We start from the raw sequence: 21,394 nt of genomic DNA on the forward strand, positions 1-21,394 counted from the left end.
AATGGATTTCTGTACTTCCCAGGACTCAGCTTCTACTACATTAGCCTGGCAAATTAGAGAGGAGAGGTTGCTCTGCAAATTGGCTTGGCGAACCATGTAGTTCATCTTTTTATTGTGCAAAACAGAAAAAATTGCTTCTAATCAATCCACTTCAACTTTTAGTCTAAAAATTATTTACCATCCCATCAGCTGAAAGTACCTATGAAATGGTCTATTTGAATTAACTGAAGGGAAAAGGTATTGGTATCAATAAGCTGATTACAATTATGGGGGCACAGTCTTACTATGGAAGCAATAAAGAGACTGCATTATTATTGAGGTATCCTTGCCAAATTGATTAATGCTTTTAGGAGAATTAATCTACATTTCAAATATAATTGGACTCTTATTAACTAAATCAGAAATGTACCACTTCATGACTGTGATGTTCAAAAGAGACAGATTTTCCTTCCAAATAGAACATGATTAATTTCAAACTTATTGTAATCTTTGCATTTGATTCACATGATTGATCAATCTCTCTGCTTTGTAACTGCCCTAGGATGCAACATTTGGGGGTGCTTAGGTGAAAGTTTATTATTCTTAAGTTTTGCAAAGCATAAATTAACAGAAAACTGATGTGAGGTACAGGGAAGTTTCCACTTCGCCAATTATCACACTCAACGATTTAAAAAAGTGAATGAATGAATTACACTTCTAAATAAAGTGTAATAATGAATTTGGGGTAGTGCAAATTACAAGAGTAAACTCTTTTAAGCTGTGCCTTAACACAGCTGGCTTGGGAAAACACCAAGGACCAGGAGGCAGGGCTGCCTATGAGGAGAGACAAGAAAGGATGAGCAGAGGGGCAGAAGAGCAGTCTGACGGCAGGGGATTTGTGAGATTAAGGCAGTCTGTGCTGGGAACTGGGAGATTGTAGCTTGAGAAACCCTGGCCTCTTTTGAGAAGGAACTTCACTTAGGTTTCCAAATCAGCTAAATACTGTTTGGCTTCTCAAAAGTCAAAGATTTCTTATGCAGCAAGAGTCCAAATTTCTGAACAACAACAACAACAAAATCTTAGCAGAGGAGAACAAAAAGTGTTGAAACCCCTCATTTTTTTTTTTTTTTAATGAGTTCTAATTCTTCTAACTGGCTAGACCAAAATCTTCTAAGTTAAAAAAAATTTTTTTTTTGAAGAGTTGATTCTTTAAAGAGAAAACTCTCCTCTTTGAGATGAATGTTAATTACATGACGGCTGATTAGGTAATATCTACAGAAAATGTCGTGTCTTATTTTGGGTAGAGGTTTAAATTCTAGCCTCCCATTTCAAAAGAATCTCTTTAACCTTTGTAAAAAAGAAAAAAAAAGAGATCTCCATTGGAGAAGCGTCCCCTTTTGTGTTCTCTCCCTGACATCCCCGCCTGCCTCCAAACAGGGGCTGCTTATGTGCTGGTTTATGCCTACAGAGAGAGAGGAAGGGGCAGCTGGTTTTTGCTTTGATTTGAGCTCCACTCTCCTTTCTCAGTTCCCCTCTCATTACTGGGGCCACATATGTTATTAACACTCAAATAAAGCTTCCTACCTCCTGCAAGCGAGGAGGGTTTAGCTGAAGTGGACTTTGTACATTTGGTGCATATGGGGCTGCCTGGGGGGCAGAACCCTATTGCTTTCGTCCTCCACTCTCCCCCCAGACCTTCCTCATTAGAAAACTGAAGGGCTAGCGTTCAGAGGGAGGGAGGGACTCCTGAATGCAGTGCTTCATGCGCTGGACTTAGGGCTCTTGGGCCCCTGGGTCTCTCTGAAGGAGGGCTGCTTAGAGGATTTTGACATGGCGATCCTGCTATTTGCTGGTTAGACCTGAATGTAGACTTCCAGGCTTTACATGTCGTCGAGAGCTGTTTATATCTTTTGAATTTAGTTTCATGTGACAACCTTTCAGGCCTCTGTTCCCTGATTGCAAAGATGAGAAGGCTGACTAGATGGATGACTTCTTGGGTCCCTTCTAGTGCTAACACTTAATGAAATAATCTTGCAAATACTCCCCACCAATCTATTCAACATATTCAAGAAAACATAATCAAGAATAAAAGGTCCTAAATTCATATACACTGGAATAGTACATTTTTTTCTTTTTTTCTTTTTTTAAAAATATTTTATTTATTTATTTGACAGAAAGAGACAGTGAGAGAGGGAACACAAGCAGGGGAAGTGGAAGAGGGAGAAGCAGGCTTTCCGCAGAGCGGGGAGCCCCATGTGGGGCTCGATCCCAAGACCCTGGGATCATGACCTGAGCCGAAGGCAGATGCTTAACGACTGAGCCACCCAGGTACCCAGTACATTTTTTTCTTTAACATTCTCTTTCTAAGCCTGTGTACACACTGAGTTAAAATTTTGTTTGCGTCCAATTCAGTCCTGCCCAAAGATCTGGTTATCTCTCATCAAACATTTCAGATTTGAGCAACCCCCAGGGCAAGGATGTACTGAGCATGTTCATAAATAAACTGGTTTCCCACATTAAGAAGTGACTACTCATTCTCATATCCTTGCTCAAATGTTTTGTTTACTGAGAAGTGGGCAGTGGGGTGGGTGGGTAGTGATAGTGGTGTGTACAATGTCATGGGAAAATGTGTAAAAATATAAAACAAAGATTTTTGTGTTATTCATCTTCTAAGAGAGACTACAACTAACTTCTGTTTGTTGTGTGAGTTCCTTCCTTCCTTTTTTCCAGAACGAAATCTCTGCCAGCAAATGTTTAGGCACCTGCAGAGGTCAGAACCTTGGTGCAGATCATGGAAAAAAGGGCCCGATAATATTTGCCTTGAGGATTAACTCCCCCTCCCACCCCAAGTTCTACTTTATTTTGGACTTATCCTGGGTTAATTAAAAAATTAGAATAGGTAGCAAAATTATTGTCTAGCTCCTTCTCCACACTCACCCCATCAGGAGGGTGCTAGGTGGTGGGGAGGGCGGTTGGTTTGACATTCGAGTTGGCCAAAGAGCACAGAAACTTCATGGGGCACATTGGAAGTGTCTCTTGGCTGGTGTGATTTGTAAACCTTTAACAAGACCAGAAGCGCTGCGCCCAGGGAAACGGACAGCTTGCTTCCCAGCGCGCCTGCACCGGGCAGGGTCCCGGTAAGCCCCTCTGAGGAGGACGACGGTCTCTGAGCTTGGAAACGCGCACGACCCGTGGCTATCGCTGGGACTGTGCCCTGCGGTTTCGGGCTCCTGAGGGCAAAACAACGTCTCCAGTCGTCCACTTAGAGAGCTTCTATTTTCCTGCCCTTCCTGAGCCCAGGTCAACGTGCGAGCTCTGTCTGCTCACGATGCAGGTTACTCTGGGCCGATCCCCCACGGACACTTTCCACCGTGATCCTAAGTCACTGCGGCCTCAAAAGGGAAGTGCCCGGGATGGCATGCACGAGGGGGACCTTTGTACCGTTTCTTCCCACTTTTTCTGATGTTACTGGACAGTGAAGAGGGGAAGAAGGAGGGAGAAGCGTCCGCTGCTAGTCGGGGGCGCGCGCGTGCCGACACTTACCCAGCCTCTTTCATAGATTTAAAAAAAAAAATGCTTTTGTTTAGCGAATGAAGACATGGTGTGCGGTTGGGTTTGTTGGCCGGGGGGGAAGGGGAGAGAGCTTGTTTAGGAAGCTATGACAGCCTGAGATTTACCGATCAGCGGTTTTTGCGCGTCTTTTTGGAAAGCGGGTTCAGAGCCCTCCTCCTCCCCTTTTTGTTCCGTTGACACGATTTCAGATGTTTTGTGTGTGGTTTTAGAAGAGGAACAAAACCACAACAAAATCCACATATAAAGTATAAGTAAATAAATTATACGGCATATTAAATTTAATTAAACACCGGATAACATTTTTCAAGTTTCACGATGGCAGCACTTGCAGGATTTTAACCGAATATTCATCCTAGCAAAATGCTGGGATGCTTGTTGTGGGGTGTTTAGCTTTTGAAAAACGTTCTTTTTTTCCATTTGGTAGGAAATTTCTCAGTGTTTATGAATGAGCGTAATGCTAGGGATGGAAAATTCTGGTGAGTTTTAAATAATACACCACTTTATCATATGTTTGGAACCAATTAAAATTTATAGTGTACATATATCTATATGTGCATCTATCTATATGAATCAATAAAATCTTAGAATTGGAGAATATTAGGACTAACAGTGGCCTTTGTCCCCAAAGAGCAGTCCCAACTCACTCACTTGACAGATGGCTGATCTCACAAAGCAATTCTTTGTCTTCTTTAGGAGAAGAGGTGCATTTCTGTTCTTTTTGCAGTGGAGTGTTTCCTAGGAATTACTTCATGTCAAATTACTTTGATGACATGACAGCAGCATATAGTGTTCAGGTGACTTCAATTGATGCTTTTTGAGTATTTAGACTTAATTTTAACTCCACATTTCTGTTTTCCAAAGACACACACACACACACACACACACACACATATCCCAAGCACAATCCTGGGTCCAGAATTTGCTTACAGGCAGTGTTAACTAAACAGGTGCAGTGAATTTTCTAATTTAAAGGTCCCTTTTATTCCTGTTCTTACCCTGTATCTCAAGACAGGAGACACTGGAGCCGGGTGGGCTGCCGGCTCTTTCCAAATGCCCATGAGGCCTCGTAGAATGTATGGGTTTGTGATGGTGGTGGTGGAAAGGGGCTGTTTACTGAGAGGAAATCCACAGTGAGTGGAAAGATTTTCTGAGGTTTCTCATTTCTCTGCAATTGCTGAGCAAGCACCCGCTTCCATTTCTGCCTTAGACTCTGGGGACCACGAAGGGCTTTTTTGGGAAGGGAATCTTTAGTGCATGCACTCATCATGTTTCTCCAGGTATTATAAAGATATGGTAATGCTGAGATTTATACGCATGTCAGGGAAGATGGTGAGCACTCAGAATTCCTAAATATGATTACACGTTTAAAATACCACTCAGCTCCTCTTTTAAAAAAAAATGCTTTTATGCTAGTGGCTAAAGCTGTGGTATTGTCAAATACCCCTCACTTTCCTGAGCAATCCCTGTAACTGATTGTCAACATTAATAGGAATAATAACGGTACAACTTACTGAGTATATGGTCTGTTCCAGATACAGTACTAAGTACTTTATATGCATTATTTCATTTTATATTTACAACAATCCTATGAAGCTCATCAAGGTGAGAGGTTCAGCAAGGTGAAAAAGTTGCCCCAGATCCCATGGCACTAAGAACCAGAACTGGGAATCAAACTTAAGTGTTTCTGACTCCAGAAACTGAGTTCTCAGTCTTTGTTAAATCACTCAATTCCAGCTTTCACTTACTTGGTCAAATTAGAGCAGTAGCTTTTAGTCCTCAATTGTGTTCTAACGCAATTTCTTCTTATTTTGAGATAGCTCCAACATTTGAAGAAAAACAACTTATTTACATAATAACAGACATTTACTTAGTATGTAGTTTCCAAAGCCCTGTTCCCACTTGTTTTCACTAATTCTGATGTCCATCCTGCAAGGCAGTGTGTAAAAAAGATGATCCTAGGACTACCAGCATCAGATTTAGAATTTAGAAGCAGGGTGCTAGTTTAAAAAGCAGATTTCTGTATTCCTTATGGACTGGGATAAGAATCTGGGCCGTTGGATGAGATTCGGGAAACTGCCTTTTAATAAGCTCCTCCAGTATATGAATGATTAGAACGAGAAACAGGAATTTTGGAATCAAACCTTGATTTCTAACCCGGGTTTAGCTCTTTTTAATTGTAGGACTTTAGGCAAGCTGTTTATAGGGCTGTAGTGAAGATTAAATTAGATAGTGTGTGTCAAAACAATGATGTTTAAGAGTGCTAATAGTGATGAAAGTTAATACTTTATGAGCACTTACTCTGTGCCACATGCTGTGCTGAAAACTTTGCACATATCAATTCACTGAAACTCCACAGCACCCACATGAGGGAGGGCTGTCATGATTCCTAATTCACAGAAAGGGAGACAGAAAGCACAGAGATTAAGCTGAGCCAGGATCTGGTGGCAGGGGGTCTGGAACCTAGAGCTTTGCCCTTAACCTCTGTATCTGCTGTCTCTCATAGTAGGTATTTATTGACTATTACTTCCCTTTGGACCATCTTATAAAAACAACAGCAACAAAAGCTGGTAAAAATACTGGATGGGAAAAATAAGAGCTTTTTTTTTTTTTTTAAAGATTTTTATTTATTTATTGAGAGAAAGAGTGAATGGTAGAGAGAGAGCATGAGTAGGGAAGAGGGTCAGAGGGAGAAGCAGACTCCCTGCTGAGCAGGGAGCCCGATGTGGGACTCGATCCCGGGACTCCAGGATCATGACCTGAGCCGAAGGCAGTCGCTTAACCAACTGAGCCACCCAGGTGCCCCAATAAGAGCTTTTTTTTTGACCCAGAACATGTGAGCACTACATGATACATTTCTCTTTAAGATTGTTCAAACCAGAAGGTGGTGCAGGCAGGGCATTGGTAGTGCACGTGCAAAGCTCTCTTGCTGGAGCTGAGATGGGGCAGGGAGGTTGCCGTCAAGGTGAAACCTGACTAGGGCCTTGGAGGATAAAGAGCCATGACCTAGACAGAGATAGTTAATAGAAGCTTACTGGAAAATTTGGGCCATCGTCACTTAAGGGTAGAATAACAGTAGTTATGAGGACTTTGCAATCAAAGCAAGATTTAGTCGGGGAGCTATTTATTAGTTGCTACATATAGCACTACACAGTGTAAATGGAATCTAGATGCAGGGGGTATTTCAGAGTATAGAGGAGAAGTACCTAACTTATAACTAATGGTTGGTTATGTCAAATCAATGAAGACTTCCTGGAGGAGGAAGTCAGATACCCAGAGCTGAATCTGAAAAGATGGGTATAAATTACATAGAAAAAAAGGGTATCACTGAATCAAATGACAGTGCTTCCCAACTTTCTAGCAAGTGCTGACTCTTGAGAAAAAGGTAACATTTGCAAGGTACCCTGGGGTAGTGCATCCTGTGGTGGCACCCAGGTTGGTACTCTCTGGTTTAAGGGGTGCAAGCCATTCACTGTAACCAGAGTGCCTAGGACAAGGGAGGGAGGTCTGGAGAGCTGGGAATGGGAGAGGTGGGAAACATCATCTCTTCAGGAATTATTTTAATGTATGAAATGAGATCAAGCTCCACTTTAAAGGAAATTAAATTTTTTCTTAGGAATATTTTTTACAAAGCATTGGGAGACATCTGGCCTCTCCTCTAATAGGAAAGGTGCTGGAAAAACTTTACTCTTGCTCTTTCAGGTGTGTCAGGAAAAGAGGTGTTCACCTCCCTTTGGGTCTAGAGGGGCGGCCGCGTATTGCTGCAATCAGAAGGTGAGAGTCCAGAGGAGCGAGTGCTGATGTGGTTTCCATAGACAAAGATGGCTCTGGTATTCACTTCCTCTGTGAAGGATGAGAAATGTCAGACCTTGCTCCACTGAAAATACCTTTGATCAAACCCTCTTGGGCTTTCTTTCATTTTAAGAGCCACGCATTCTGGGAAGCAGAACGGATACAGATTTAAATATAAATCTCATCTAAAAGCTATTTCAGGAGAACTGTGTAACAAATATTTCTATTTATTTCCCTATAAGTGTCTCTTCTCTTAGAATCAGAACTTTCAGTTACGTTTTATAGGGACGCTCCATGTGCCCAAAAAAGAACACTGGGGCTTTGGCCACCAGGTAGTTTCCTCTGCCTCCCTTCTCCTGCTGGAGATTTATTTTACAAATCTGAGCGGGGAGAGCAGAAGCAACAGGAGATCTATGAGATTTATATTAGAAAAGCTTTAAAAAGGAGACATTTTTGTTTGGGATTTGAGAGCTGTCATTGTTGGGGAAGGGAATCACAGGAATGGGGAGAACAGATATTAAAGATGTTTTACTATGCGTCAGAATTTACTCTCCTTCATTCCTGGGACCTTGAGTCTTTTGGATAAAAACCATCCAGATTTTAATTGCCCCCCCCCTTTTTAAATGAACTGTGTTTCTGAGAATGTGTCTCTATGAAGCACTGAATTACAGGGAGCCAGAGTGTCCTTGAGTTGTATGAGCATAATTTTACTTGAGCTTCGGAAAAGGCTGCATTTATCAGTCTTTTTGAATTCAATAAGGTCACTGATGAGGTTTAAGAGAGGTGAGTGTGCAAAAGAGAAGGGAAAAAGACATAATCCAGGAGTTTGTAGTAAAGAATGATCCATGGGGACAGTTTTCTGATAGTGGTGAAGTAAGTGAGGGGGGAAGCTTCTAGAGTAACTTTAACTTCTTGCCATTAAGTTAATCTATAAAATGTAGAGGATAATAAGATGTATTCTATTTTCCTGCTTTAACCAGAAGTTGATAACAGAGTAGAGATATCTTCTGAGGAATTCAGGACAAAATCTTCATGTCGTGAGGTCGTGGGTTGAGAAGGGGAACGAGAAGACTGAACAGAGAGCAAACTTTAAAAAAAATTATGGTAAAATAGACGTAACAGAAAATTTACCATCCTAACCATTTTTTTAAATCCATCTTAACCATTTTAAGCATACAATCCAGTAGTGTCAAGTATATTCACACTGTTGTGCAGCCAATCTCGAGAACTCTTGTCATCTTGCAAAACTGAAATTCTATCTCTGTTAACAACTCCCTATTGCCCCCTCCCTCCCACTGCTGGTAGCCACCCTTCCACTTTCTGTCTCTATGGATTTGATTACTCCAGGTAACTCATGTGAGTGGAATGATATAGTATTTATCTTTTTGTGATTGGCTTATTTCACTTAACTTAATGTCCTCAAGTTTCATCCATTTATCCATTTGGTAAATAGCATTTATCAAAATCTCCTTCCTTTTTAAGGCTGAATAATATTCCATTGTACGCACACCCTGTTTTGTTTATCCATTCATCTGTTGATGGACACTTGGGTTGCCAAATTTGGCTATTGTGAATAATACTGCTACAAGCATGGGTGTACAAATATTTCTTCTAAACCCTGCTTTCAGTTCTTTTGGGTGCATACCCAGATGTGAAACTGCTAGACCATATGGTAACTCTATTTTTAATATTTTGAAGAACTGCCGTATCATTTTCTACAGTGGCCATACCAGTTTATATTCCCATCAATGGTGCACAAGGGTACCAATTTTTCCACATCTTTGCCAACACTTGATCTTTTCCTTTTCTTTCCTCTCCTCTCCTTTCCTCTTTCTTTCTTTCTCTTTCTTTCTTTCTTTCTTCTTTCTTTTTCTTTCTTTTTTCCTTTTCTTTCAAAATAGTAGCCATTCTAATATATGTGAAGTTGTATTAGTAAGCTGTAGCTGTGAAACACAACTGAGTGGGTTAAAATAACAATCATGGATCATTGTTCATGAATCTGCAGGGTGGCGGCTTGGATTATGATCAGCTGGGTGGTTCTCTGGTCTTGGCTGGGCTCACTCACATGTCTGTGGCCAACAGCTGGATTGGCTGGGGGCTGGCTATTTGAGGGAGGGCCCAGCTGTGTGGCTCATCCCAATCTTTCAGTAGGTGGGCTTGGGCTTGTTCATATAGTGGTAGCAGAATTCAGATAGTGACAGTGGAAACATCAAGAATTCTTGAGGTAGGGCTCAGAAATTGCTCATCACTTACATCACATTCATTGGAAGACATAAGATCCCAGGCTGGATTCACAGGGTAGAGCAACAGATTTTTGGTGGTAGGAGCTGCTATGTCACCCTGCCAAGAGCTGTGGAAACAGGGAGGAGTGAAGAATTGTGGCCATTTTTGCAGTCTACTGCAGGATTCTAGAATTTTGGTGGGAGTAGAGGTGAGAAATTTGCCAGAAGATATTAAGATTCTTATAATAAATGATTGTTTTTGTCTGTCTAGTACAGATATTCCAGAACTCTTTTAAATATTGAAGGTAAGAACTGGGAAGCTATAAATGAATTTGGATTTTTTTCAGATAACCTTGGGATTTAGCCACAAAAGTACCGTGTATTAATTCTTAAAAATAAACTTATAATTTTGGAATAATTTTAGATTTATAGTAAAGTTCCAAGGATGGTACAGAGAGTTCCTGAATGTCCTTTACTCAGCCTCTTCTACTGTTAACATCTTATTACCATGGTACATATGACAAAACTAGGAAACCAACATTGGTACATTACTATTAACTAAACTCCAGGCTTTATTTGGATTTCACCAGTTTTTTTCATTAATGTTCTTTTTCTGTCCCAGGATACAATCTAGGAAACCACATTTCATTTAGACAGTTATTACTTAAAAAAAAAAAAAGACTATTTTTAAGCACTTTTTAGATTCACAGCAAAATTGAGGTGAAGGTACAGAGATTTTTTTGTACATCACTGCACCCAGACATGCATAGCCTTACCTAACGTTATCAGCATCCCCCACCAGAGTAGTACTTTTTTTTTTTTACAATTGATGAAGCTAATTGGCACACCATAATTACCCCAAATCCATGGTTTACACTAGGGCTCACTCTTGGTGATGTACATTCAATGGGTTTGGGCAAATGTATAATGACATGTATCCATCATTATAGTATCCTACGGAAGATTTCACTGCCCTAAAAATCCTCTGTGCTCCACCTATTCATTCCCCTTCCCACTCCCTAACCCTATAATTATAGTTTTATAGTTATAACTCCCTATCTCTATAGTTTTGCCTTTTCCAGAATGTCATATAGTTGGAATCATTCAGCATGTAACCTTTTCCGATTGGCTTCTGTTACTTAGTAATAGGCATTAAGTTTCCTCCACATCTTTTCATGGCTTGATAGGTCATACCTTTTTAATGCTGAATAATAGTCCATTGTCTGAATGTACCATGGTTTATTTGTAAATTCACTTACTGAAGGACATCTTGGTTGCTCCCAAGTTTGGGCAATTGTAAATAAAGCTGCTATAAACGTCCATGCGCAGGTTTTTGTGTGGAGATAAGTTTTCAACTCCTTTTGGTAATTAGGGAGCATGATAACTAGATCATATGTTAAGAGTGTGTTTAGTTTTGGGCACCTGGGTGGCTCAGTCGTTAAGCGTCTGCCTTCGGCTCAGGTCATGATCCCAGAGTCCTGGGATCGAGCCCCACTTCGGGCTCTCTGCTCCACGGGAAGCCTGCTTCTCCCTTTCCCACTCCCCCTGCTTGTGTTCCCTCTCTTGTTGTCTCTCTTTCTCTGTCAAATACATAAAGAAAATCTTAAAAAAAAAAAAAAAGAGTGTGTTTAGTTTTGTGAGAAACTGACAAACTCTTCCAAAGTGGCTTACCATTTTGCATTTCCACCAGCAATGAATGAGAGGTCCTGTTGCTCCCCATCCTCACCGGCCCTTGGTGTTGTCAGTGTTCTGGATTTTGGCCACTGTAATAGCTGTGTAGTGCTATCTCATTGTTGTTTGGCAGTTCCCTAATGACATGTGATGTTGGGCATATTTTGATATGTTTATTTGCCATCTCTATGTCTTCTTTGATGAGGTCTGTTAAGGTCGTTGGCCCATTTTTTTTTTCTTAAAGATTTATTTATTTATTTGAGAGAGAGAGAAAAAGAGAAAGTGTGGGAGGGTGGCAGAGAGAGAGGGAGAAGGAAGAAAGTCTTAAGCAGACTCCTCGCTGAGCGTGAAGCCCAATGTCAGGCTCGATCTCACGACCCTGAAATCATGACCTGAGAAAAAAACAAGAGTTAGACGCTTAACTGACTGTACCACCCAGGTGCCCCTCATTGGCCCATTTTTACATTAGGTTGTTTGTTTTCTTATTGATGTGTTTTAAGAGCTCTTTGTTTATTTTGGGTAACAGTCGTTCATTAGATGTGTCTTCTGCAAATATTTTCTCTCATTCTGTGTCTTGTCTTCTTGTTCTCTTGGCCTTATCTTTTATAGAGCAAAATTTTTAAATTTCAACCAATTTTAATTTTAACTGGTAAAAAATTCTCAGACTGAGTAGACACATCATAATGAAGCTGTTCTTGATGAAAGACACCTTGGTTGTTCTGTGGGCAGTCCTCCGTCCGAGCTAAGTAACTGGCCACGTCAAACTCGTCAAACTCCACCTCTTGGCTTCCTACTATGTTATGGCACTGAATTTTTTCCTCCTTTCCAAGCTTCAGCAAGCCTCCCTCTTTCCTGAGCCTCTTTCAGACTCAGCGCTTCCTTCTCTCAGGGCCCCTCAGGCTGTTTTCTCACACCCCACAGCGCCATTTCTCAGCCCACACAACCCCTTTCTCTTAAATGCAGAGAATTCAATGTATGTGGCAGTTGGAGCCCCACTCCACTGGCCCAACGGATTCTTTAGGAAAAGTTGAGTGTTCTTGGTTTACAACTGTGAGTCTCGGTGGTGAGGAGGGCTGCAGTAGACAGGTTCTTTCACACTCTACTTGTCTTCCCTGCTCACTTCATTTTTTTTTTTAAAGATTTATTTATTTATTTGAGAGAGAGAGAGAGCATGAGAGGGGGGAGGGTCAGAGGGAGAAGCAGACTCCCCACTGAGCAGGAAGCCTGATGCAGGGATCGATCACAGGACCCTAGGATCATGACCTGAGCCGAAGGCAGACGCTTAACGACTGAGCCACCCAGGCGCCCCTTTCCTGCTCACTTTAGTGCTGCTGTTAGCCATGAAAATATGATATATCTTTTGTTAGGTCCAAAAAAAAAAAAAAAAAACCACCCAGGGTGGCTCAGTGGGTTAAGTGGCCAGCTCTTGATTTCGGCTCAGGTCATGATCTTGGGTCCTAGGATCAAGCCACAGTGCCCCCCACCTGGTGGGGCTCCGTGCTCAGTAGGGAGTCTGCTTGAGGATTTTCTCTCTCTCTCTCTCTCTCCCTTTGCCCCTCCCCCCACTGGCCATGCTCTCTCTCTTAAAATAAATAAATAAATCTTAAAAAAAACCAAAAACCAAAAAACAAAAAACCCAAATCAACTAACCAAACACAACACTCATTTAGGGAGAGTTGATTACATAATTATCCTTTTTGTCTTTCTACAAATACAACAAACTCGTTCTAGAGACAGATATCAGGCTCCTATTGTACCCCTGGTCTGTTCTATTTTTTCCTGCAGGTCAGTTGGAGACTTTCTGCCTATTTTGACTTCAGGGCCTTCCCCAGAGCCATAACTTTGTCAGGGCTGTGCTGTGCATGCCAGACATGAGCTTTGCGGGAATGGAGCCGACAGAGGGCTGGTCCCAGAGGCCCCACAACTTGTTTTCTTGACCAGTGCCTGATGTCAGTCAGCCTCGTGGTCATTTGCTGCCTCCTCGGAAGGTAGAGCGAGACATGCACAGCTGCCCGACCCCTGGGTGGGATAATGTGCCTGCCTTTCGAGTGAACAAATCAGCAAGGCGAACGCAGAAGCACCTTGTTCCCCCCGAGGGATTTTTGCCTCCAGAAAGTTATTATCTTCCCAGGTGTACTCAGTGACTCATGACTTGTCAGCACCATTCAAAACATTATTATTTCTGTCCACATGACACAATGCATGTGCTCTTACAGTTCATATTTTCATTGCACGCACACCTAATACTACCTAGTCAGTGGCCAGTCCCTACGTGCATGCACATCCTGGAGGTGTGCAAGTTGGTTAGACGTGCCTGTATTTACATATTTCTGTAACAAGCAATCCAGTGTTCTCTGGGGTCATGAGAAGATCTCAAATGAAAGCAAATTATCGCTTTGCTCAAAACACAACAGAGATTTACAAAGCAGCCGAAAGAAACCTTTAGAACTCACCATTGAAGTCCTAGGTAATTAACTTTCGTGAAAAACTATGTAGGCACACCAATCCTTTTTTCTCCCCCAAATTGGTAAAGTTCTCAAGCCTGGAGGGTTAGGTGTGTCCCAGACCATTTTCCCCTTTGTCTGGATTAAATTTTCTTCCTAAATATTTCATGTTGTCCTCTGTGTTCTGCAAGCCCAGCTGTCTGCTCTCTCGCTCTCTGTTAATTTGTGCAGTTAAACAGCAAGTACCTCAATGTCAGGCTACTTCTATTATTCCTAAGACTTGTTGTCCTTGCTCCCATACCTTAGGAGCTCATTTTCTTTCTTTTCTGTTTGGTTTTTCTCTATTTTCCATTCAACTGGGTTATTCAGCTCAGGATGGCCAGCACACAGGCACAAAACAAGCTGCTAACAAATTTTGCTGAATAAATGCATTGAATCAATGCTCTCTTACTTATTATCTCTCTGCTCAGACTTTTTCTAATTTATTTACTCCTTCAGTGGAAGTCAGGGTACTAGACTGTTTAAAAAAAATACCAGATCCTCTCGATAAAAATTGCCCCCCAAATCCAAGATATTAGAGATTTATAGATGACAATGTATATCATATTTTTCTATTATGTCAGATTGTGCAACTTTGTATTTTTGTTTTGTTTTTCAAACATTGCATTTTGCTTTGGAACAATTGTGAGCCTTGTTATTTAAAACACACACAAACATACCCAGTTCAATTTGGGGGTGAGGGCGGTGAACATACCCAATGGCCTTTAATGTTTTAAAGTAAATGCCCAATTTAATCAGTGAAGAACTGAAGTGAGGCCATTATGTTGGGTGAGATCAGATGCAGTTGACCTCAACATGTCTTCCCTTGGGCCCCAAAGTCCCCAACTGAGTGGGTCAGTCGAGAGAAGCACCTGGAGGTCAGGCATCGGGCTCCTGTGAGGTGGGGTCCTTACCAAGCCTGGTGGGGTCCTTACCAAGCCTGAGAAGCTTGATTCTTATTTTGCCATTGCCCTTTTATCTTCACTCCCCATATTTTATGTATTATCTTCCTTTTATCTTATACTCCTGATCTGTGTGCTTCTGTTTTCATTATGTTTACAAATCAGCTTCTCCTAGTTCTTAATCCAGATGCAGAAACTAGAACCCACACCCGTACCTGAGGACAGAAAGCAGAGCCCAGGGACTTTGTAAAATGTTTAGCCTCCAGGATCTAGTGCCCTGAGAAACCCACTTCCTGAGACTTTTTACTTACTTGACAATCTCTTGTGATCAGCATCTTATCGGTTATCTGTGATAATCACAGATTCTCTCTGTGCCTGCTCTTGATGAAGGGATTAGACAGTGTATGAGTTTGAAAATACCAGAGACGAGGTGGCTGAAACAACAGAAATGCATTTTCTCACAGTTCTGGAGGCTGGGAGTCCGAGATCAAGGTGTTGGCAGATTTGGGTTCTCCTGAGGCCTCTCTCTTTGGCTTGCAGACGGCCGCCTTCTCGCCGTGTCCTCACATGGTCTCTTCTGTGTGCGCATCCCTGGTGTCTCTGCTTCTTCTTATAAGGGCTCTACTCCTATTGGATTAGGGCCTCATTCTTTTAACTTCATTTAACCTTAATTGCCTCTTTAAAGGCCTTTTCTCCAAATATAGTCACGTTGCAGGGTGAGGTATTCAACATATGAATTTGGGGGAATGTAATTTAGCCCATAACAGATAGAATACTGGACAACTGTTAACCAATTTGGAATAGCAGATTCTCTGCTAAAAAAAAAATTTCCATCTCTCTGTTATAAAGCAGCTAAGTGCTTGGGCTTTGTACCTAATCTTTGCACCTGCAGAATGAGGATTACAAAAGTGTCTAGCTTATCTGGTTGTTATGAGGATGGAATGAATTAAAACCTGTAATGTGCTTATTAAAGCTGCTAGCATGTAAAAATTGCTCAAGGAATGTTAACTTTTTTTTTTTTTTTGGCTTAAAGCTTAGCTAGATCCCTTTGCTCTTATCCCATCTATGACAGCAAACTTCATTAAATTTTTTTTATCTACTCAAGTTTTTTTTTTTTTTTAACATTTTATTTATTTATTTGAGAGAGAGAGAGAAAAAAAACATGAGCAGGGGGAAGGGCAGAGAGAGAAGCAGACTCCCGCCAAGTAGGGAGATGGATGTGGGGCTTGATCCCAGGACTCTGGGATCATGACCTGAGCCAAAGGCAGACACTTAACTGACTGAGCCACCAAGCACCCTCTCTACTCAAGGTTTGAACAAGTATAAATCAACATTCTTTTTCTTTTCTTTTTATTTTTTTTTCATATTTAATTTAAATTCTAGTTAGTTAACGTATAGTGTAATGTTGGTTTCAGGAGTACAAGTTAGTGATTCATCACTTGCATATAACACCCAGTGCTGAACAGAACAAGTGCCCTCCTTAATGCCCATCATCCATTTAGCCCTTTCCCTACCCACCTCCCTCCATCAATCCTCAGTTTGTTCTCTGTAGTTAAAAGTCTCTTATGGTTTGTTTCCCGCTCTCTTTTTTCCCCCTTCCCCTATGTTCCTCTGTTTTGTTTCTTAAATTCCACATATGAGTGAAATCATATGGTATTTGTCTTTCTTTGTTAGCTATTTTTATTATCAAGCTATTTATTTTACCACTTCTGGGGGGCCTGAGTGGTTCAGTTGGTTGAACATCCTACTTTTGGTTTTGGATCAGGTCATGATCTCTGGGTCATGGGATGGATCCCTGCATCAGGCTCTGCACTGAGTGCAGGGTCTGCTGAAGATTCTTCCCACTCCTTCTCCCTCCCACCTTCCTCTCTCAAATAAATTAAAAAAAAAAAAAAGATCTAATTGCGTCTTCCAAAATTCATATGTTGAAGCCCAACCCTTTTTTTTTTTTTTAAAGATTTTATTTATTTATTTGACAGAGAGAGAGACACAGCGAGAGAGGGAACACAAGCAGGGGGAGTGGGAGAGGGAGAAGCAGGCTTCCCACCAAGCAGGGAGCCCGATGTGGGGCTCGATCCCAGGACCCTGAGATCATGACCTGAGCCGAAGGCAGACGCTTAACGGCTGAGCCACCCAGGCGCCCCGAAGCCCAACCCTTAATACCTCAGAAAGTAACAGTGTTTGGCAATAAGGCCTCCAAAGAGGTGACTAAGTTAAAATGTGGCTGTTAGGGTGGACCCTAATCAAACACAATTAATATCCTTATAAGAAGAGGAAAAGAACTAGGGGCATGTGTGCACAGAGGGACACCTGTGGGAAGAAGCCCAAGGAGATGGCCTTCTGCAAGTCAAGGAAAGAAGCCAGCCAGCAGCTTGATCATGGATTTCTAGTCTCTAGACCTGTGAGAAAATAACTTTCTGTTGTTTAAGCCACCCAATCTCTGGCATTTTATGGCCACCCAAACAGACTAATACAGTCCCTAAAAAGAGTGAGCCTAATGATATCCAACCTATTTCCTTCTAATATAAGAGAATTAGGAAGGTGCTCTCTTTGCTAGGATGACAGGACCCAAATTAGAGTCACTGCATCAAAAGGAGTGATCTCATGAATATTCAGAGAGAGAATGGTACTGTGAGTTTTAAAAGGGAATCAAGTTCTCTCTTTTTTAAAAAATTTTTTATTGTTATGTTAATCACCATACATTACATCATTAGTTTTAGATGTAGTGTTCCATGATTCATTGTTTGTGCATAACACCCAGTGCTCCATGCAGAACATGCCCTCCTCAATACCCATCACCAGGCTAACCCATCCTCCCACCCCCCTCCCCTCTAGAACCCTCAGTTTGTTTTTCAGAGTCCATCGTCTCTCATGGTTCTTCTCCCCCTCCGATTTCCCCCCCTTCATTCTTCCCCTCCTGCTATCTTCTTCTTTTTTTTTTTCTTAAAATATATTGCATTATTTGTTTCAGAGGTACAGATCTGAGATTCAACAGTCTTGCACAATTCACAGCACTTACCGGAGCACATACCCTCCCCAGTGTCCATCACCTAGTCACCCCATCCCTCCCACCCCACCCCCCACTCCAGCAACCCTCAGTTTGTTTCCTGAGATTAAGAATTCCTCATATCAGTGAGGTCATATGATACATGTCTTTCTCTGTTTGACTTATTTCGCTCAGCATAATACCCTCCAGTTCCATCCACGTCGTTGCAAATGGCAAGATCTCATTCCTTTTGATGGCTGCATAATATTCCATTGTATATATATACCACTTCTTCTTTATCCATTCATCTGTCGATGGACATCTTGGTTCTTTCCACAGTTTGGCTATTGTGGACATTGCTGCTATAAACATTGGGGTGAACGTACCCCTTCGGATCTCTACATTTGTATCTTTGGGGTAAATACCCAGTAGTGCAATTGCTGGATCGTATGGTAGCTCTATTTTCAACTTTTTGAGGAACCTCCATACTGTTTTCCAGAGTGGCTGCACCAGCTTGCATTCCCACCAACAGTGTAGGAGGGTTCCCCTTTCTCCACATCCCCGCCAACATCTGTCATTTCCTGACTTGTTAATTTTAGCCAGTCTGACTGGTGTGAGGTGGTATCTCATTGAAGTTTTGATTTGGATTTCCCTGATGCCGAGCGATGTTGAGCACTTTTTCATGTGTCTGTTGGCCATTTGGATGTCTTCTTTGGAAAAATGTCTGTTCATGTCTTCTGCCCATTTCTTGATTGGATTCTTTGTTCTTTGGGTGTTGAGTTTGATAAGTTCTTTACAGATTTTGGATACTAGCCCTTTATCTGATATGTCATTTGCAAATATCTTCTCCCATTCTGTCGGTTGTCTTTTGGTGTTGTTGACTGTTTCTTTTGCTGGTTTTGATGAAGCTTTTTACCTTGATGAAGTCCCAATAGTTCATTTTTGCCCTTGCTTCCCTTGCCTTTGGCGAGGTTTCTAGGAAGAAGTTGCTGCTGCTGAGGTCAAAAAGGTTGCTGCCTGTGTTCTCCTTTAGGATTTTGATGGACTCCTGTCTCACACTGAGGTCTTTCAACCATTTGGAGTCTATTTTTGTGTGTGGTGTAAGGAAATGGTCCAGTTTCATTCTTCTGCATGTGGCTGTCCAATTTTCCCAACACCATTTGTTGAAGAGACTGTCTTTTTTCCATTGGACATTCTTTCCTGCTTTGTCGAAGATTAGTTGACCATAGAGTTGAGGGTCCATTTCTGGGCTCTCTATTCTGTTCCATTGATCTATGTGTCTGTTTTTGTGCCAGTACCATACTGTCTTGATGATGACAGCTTTATAATAGAGCTGGAAGTCTGGAATTGTGATGCCGCCAGCTTTGCTTTTCTTTTTCAACATTCCTCTGGCTATTCAAGGTCTTTTCTGGTTCCATACAAATTTTAGGATTATTTGTTTCATTTCTTTGAAAAAAGTGGATGGTATTTTGATGGGGATTGCATTGAATGTGTAGATTGCTCTAGGTAGCATTGACATCTTCACAATATTTGTTCTTCCAATCCATGAACATGGAACGTTTTTCCATTTCTTTGTGTCTTCCTCAATTGCTTTCATGAGTATTTTATAGTTTTCTGAGTACAGATCCTTTGCCTCTTTGGTTAGATTTATTCCTAGGTATCTTTGGGTGAAATTGTAAATGGGATCAACTCCTTAATTTCTCTTTCTTCTGACTTGTTGTTGGTGTATAGGAATGCCACTGACTTCTGTGCATTGATTTTATATCCTGCCACTTGACTGAATTCCTGTATGAGTTCTAGCAGTTTTGGGGTGGAGTCTTTGGGATTTTCCACATAAAGTATCATATCATCTGCAAAGAGTGAGAGTTTGACTTCTTCTTTGCCGATTCGGATGCCTTTTATTTCTTTTTGTTGTCTGATTGCTGTGGCTAGGACTTCTAATACTATGTTGAATAGCAGTGGTGATAGTGGACATCCCTGCCACGTTCCTGACCTTAGGGGGAAAGCTCTCAGTTTTTCCCCATTGAGAATGATATTTGCTGTAGGTTTTTCATAGATGGCTTTTATGATATTGAGGTATGTACCCTTATCCCTATACTCTGAAGAGTTTTGATCAAGAAAGGATGCTGTACTTTGTCAAATGCTTTTTCTGCATCTATTGAGAGGATCATATGATTCTTGTTCTTTCTTTTGTTAATGTATTGTATCACGTTGATTGATTTGCGGATGTTGAACCAACCTTGCAGCCCAGGGATAAATCCCACTTGGTCGTGGTGAATAATCCTTTTAATGTACTGTTGGATCCTATTGGCTAGTATTTTGGTGAGAATTTTTGCATCCATGTTCATCAGGGATATTGGTCTGTAATTCTCCTTTTTGATGGGGTCTTTGTCTGGTTTTGGGATCAAGGTAATGCTGGCCTCATAAAATGAGTTTGGAAGTTTTCCTTCCATTTCTATTTTTTGGAACAGTTTCAGAAGAATAGGTATTAGTTCTTCTTGAAATGTTTGGTAGAATTCCCCTGGGAAGCCATCTGGCCCTGGGCTTTTGTGTTTTGGGAGATTTTTGATGACTGCTTCAATTTCCTTAGTGGTTATAGGTCTGTTCAGGTTTTCTATTTCTTCCTGGTTCAGTTTTGGTAGTTGATACATCTCTAGGAATGCATCCATTTCTTCCAGGTTATCTAATTTGCTGGCATAGAGTTGCTCATAATATGTTCTTATAATTGTTTGTATTCCTTTGGTGTTGGTTGTGATCTCTCCTCTTTCATTCATGATTTTGTTGATTTGGGTCATTTCTCTTTTCTTTGTGATAAGTCTGGCCAGGGGTTTATCAATCTTGTTAATCCTTTCAAAGAACCAGCTCCTAGTTTCGTTGATCTGTTCTACTGTTCTTTTAGTTTCTATTTCATTGATTTCTGCTCTGATCTTTATTATTTCTCTTCTCCTGCTGGGTTTAGGCTTTATTTGCTGTTCTTTCTCCAGCTCCTTTAGGTGTAGGGTTAGGTTGTGAACTTGAGACCTTTCTTGTTTCTTAGAAAGGCTTGTATTGCTATATACTTTCCTCTTAGGACTGCCTTTGCTGTATCCCAAAGATTTTGAATAGTTGTCTTTTCGTTTTCATTGGTTTCCATGGGGAATCAAGTTCTCTTATTGAGGATACTTCTGTCATATATTTTTGTTCTTAGGAGGAGTGTGTTGGATTACTTGCTTGGTAATCCTTCTAAGATGCAGATGTAACTGTGGTAATGCATACCTTATCACACATTCTCAATATTTTTCAGAACTAAAAACATTTCTTTTGGTTTTGTTTTAAGACAGCTCACTTAAAAATTGGCTTTTTTGGTTCAACATTTCTTATCTTTATAAGTGTGCTTCCATTTGGACAAAGATTGGAGGTAAGCAAAGGACACATTGCCTTGAATAGCACAGCTATGAAGTGAGTGCTCCCTGGCTGGTCAGCAGGGACAAAATAACAGGAGCCAAGCCTCCAGCACTCAAGCTGTTCTTGATTTCATAGTGGTGACCAAGTCAGGCTCATGTTCCTACAGTGGCCTCATGACACCGTCTGGAGAGCAAGTAAGGATATGTGCATACACATCATACCACTCCACGCGAATGAGCCTTCCTTATGGAGAATTTATGTCTGATAGTTTTCCCGTTTCTGGAACATGCCAGAAGACTGAACTTCTAACAGACAACTCTAAGTGAGAGGCATGTTTACATTTGAGAAACCTCTATCGTGATGAGAAGAAAATATTATTTTTGGCAGTGTAACCAGGGAGACAGA

At 41.2% G+C, this 21,394-nt stretch overlaps 1 protein-coding gene across 1 annotated transcript in view; it reads left to right on the top strand.

Moving 5' to 3' along the window:
* The window catches only part of RMI1 (RecQ mediated genome instability 1), a 96,611-nt gene extending 94,329 nt beyond the window's left edge, over positions 1 to 2,282 (top strand). Inside the window, exon 4 of the transcript XR_013443651.1 lies at positions 2,154 to 2,282. The gene's annotated coding sequence lies outside the window, so the exon portion shown is untranslated. The remainder of the gene's footprint in view (positions 1 to 2,153) is intronic.
* The last annotated feature ends 19,112 nt before the right edge of the window (positions 2,283 to 21,394 follow it).

The sequence above is a fragment of the Halichoerus grypus genome, chromosome 14, assembly GCF_964656455.1.
Source record: "Halichoerus grypus chromosome 14, mHalGry1.hap1.1, whole genome shotgun sequence".
Taxonomy (NCBI): Eukaryota; Metazoa; Chordata; class Mammalia; order Carnivora; family Phocidae; genus Halichoerus; species Halichoerus grypus.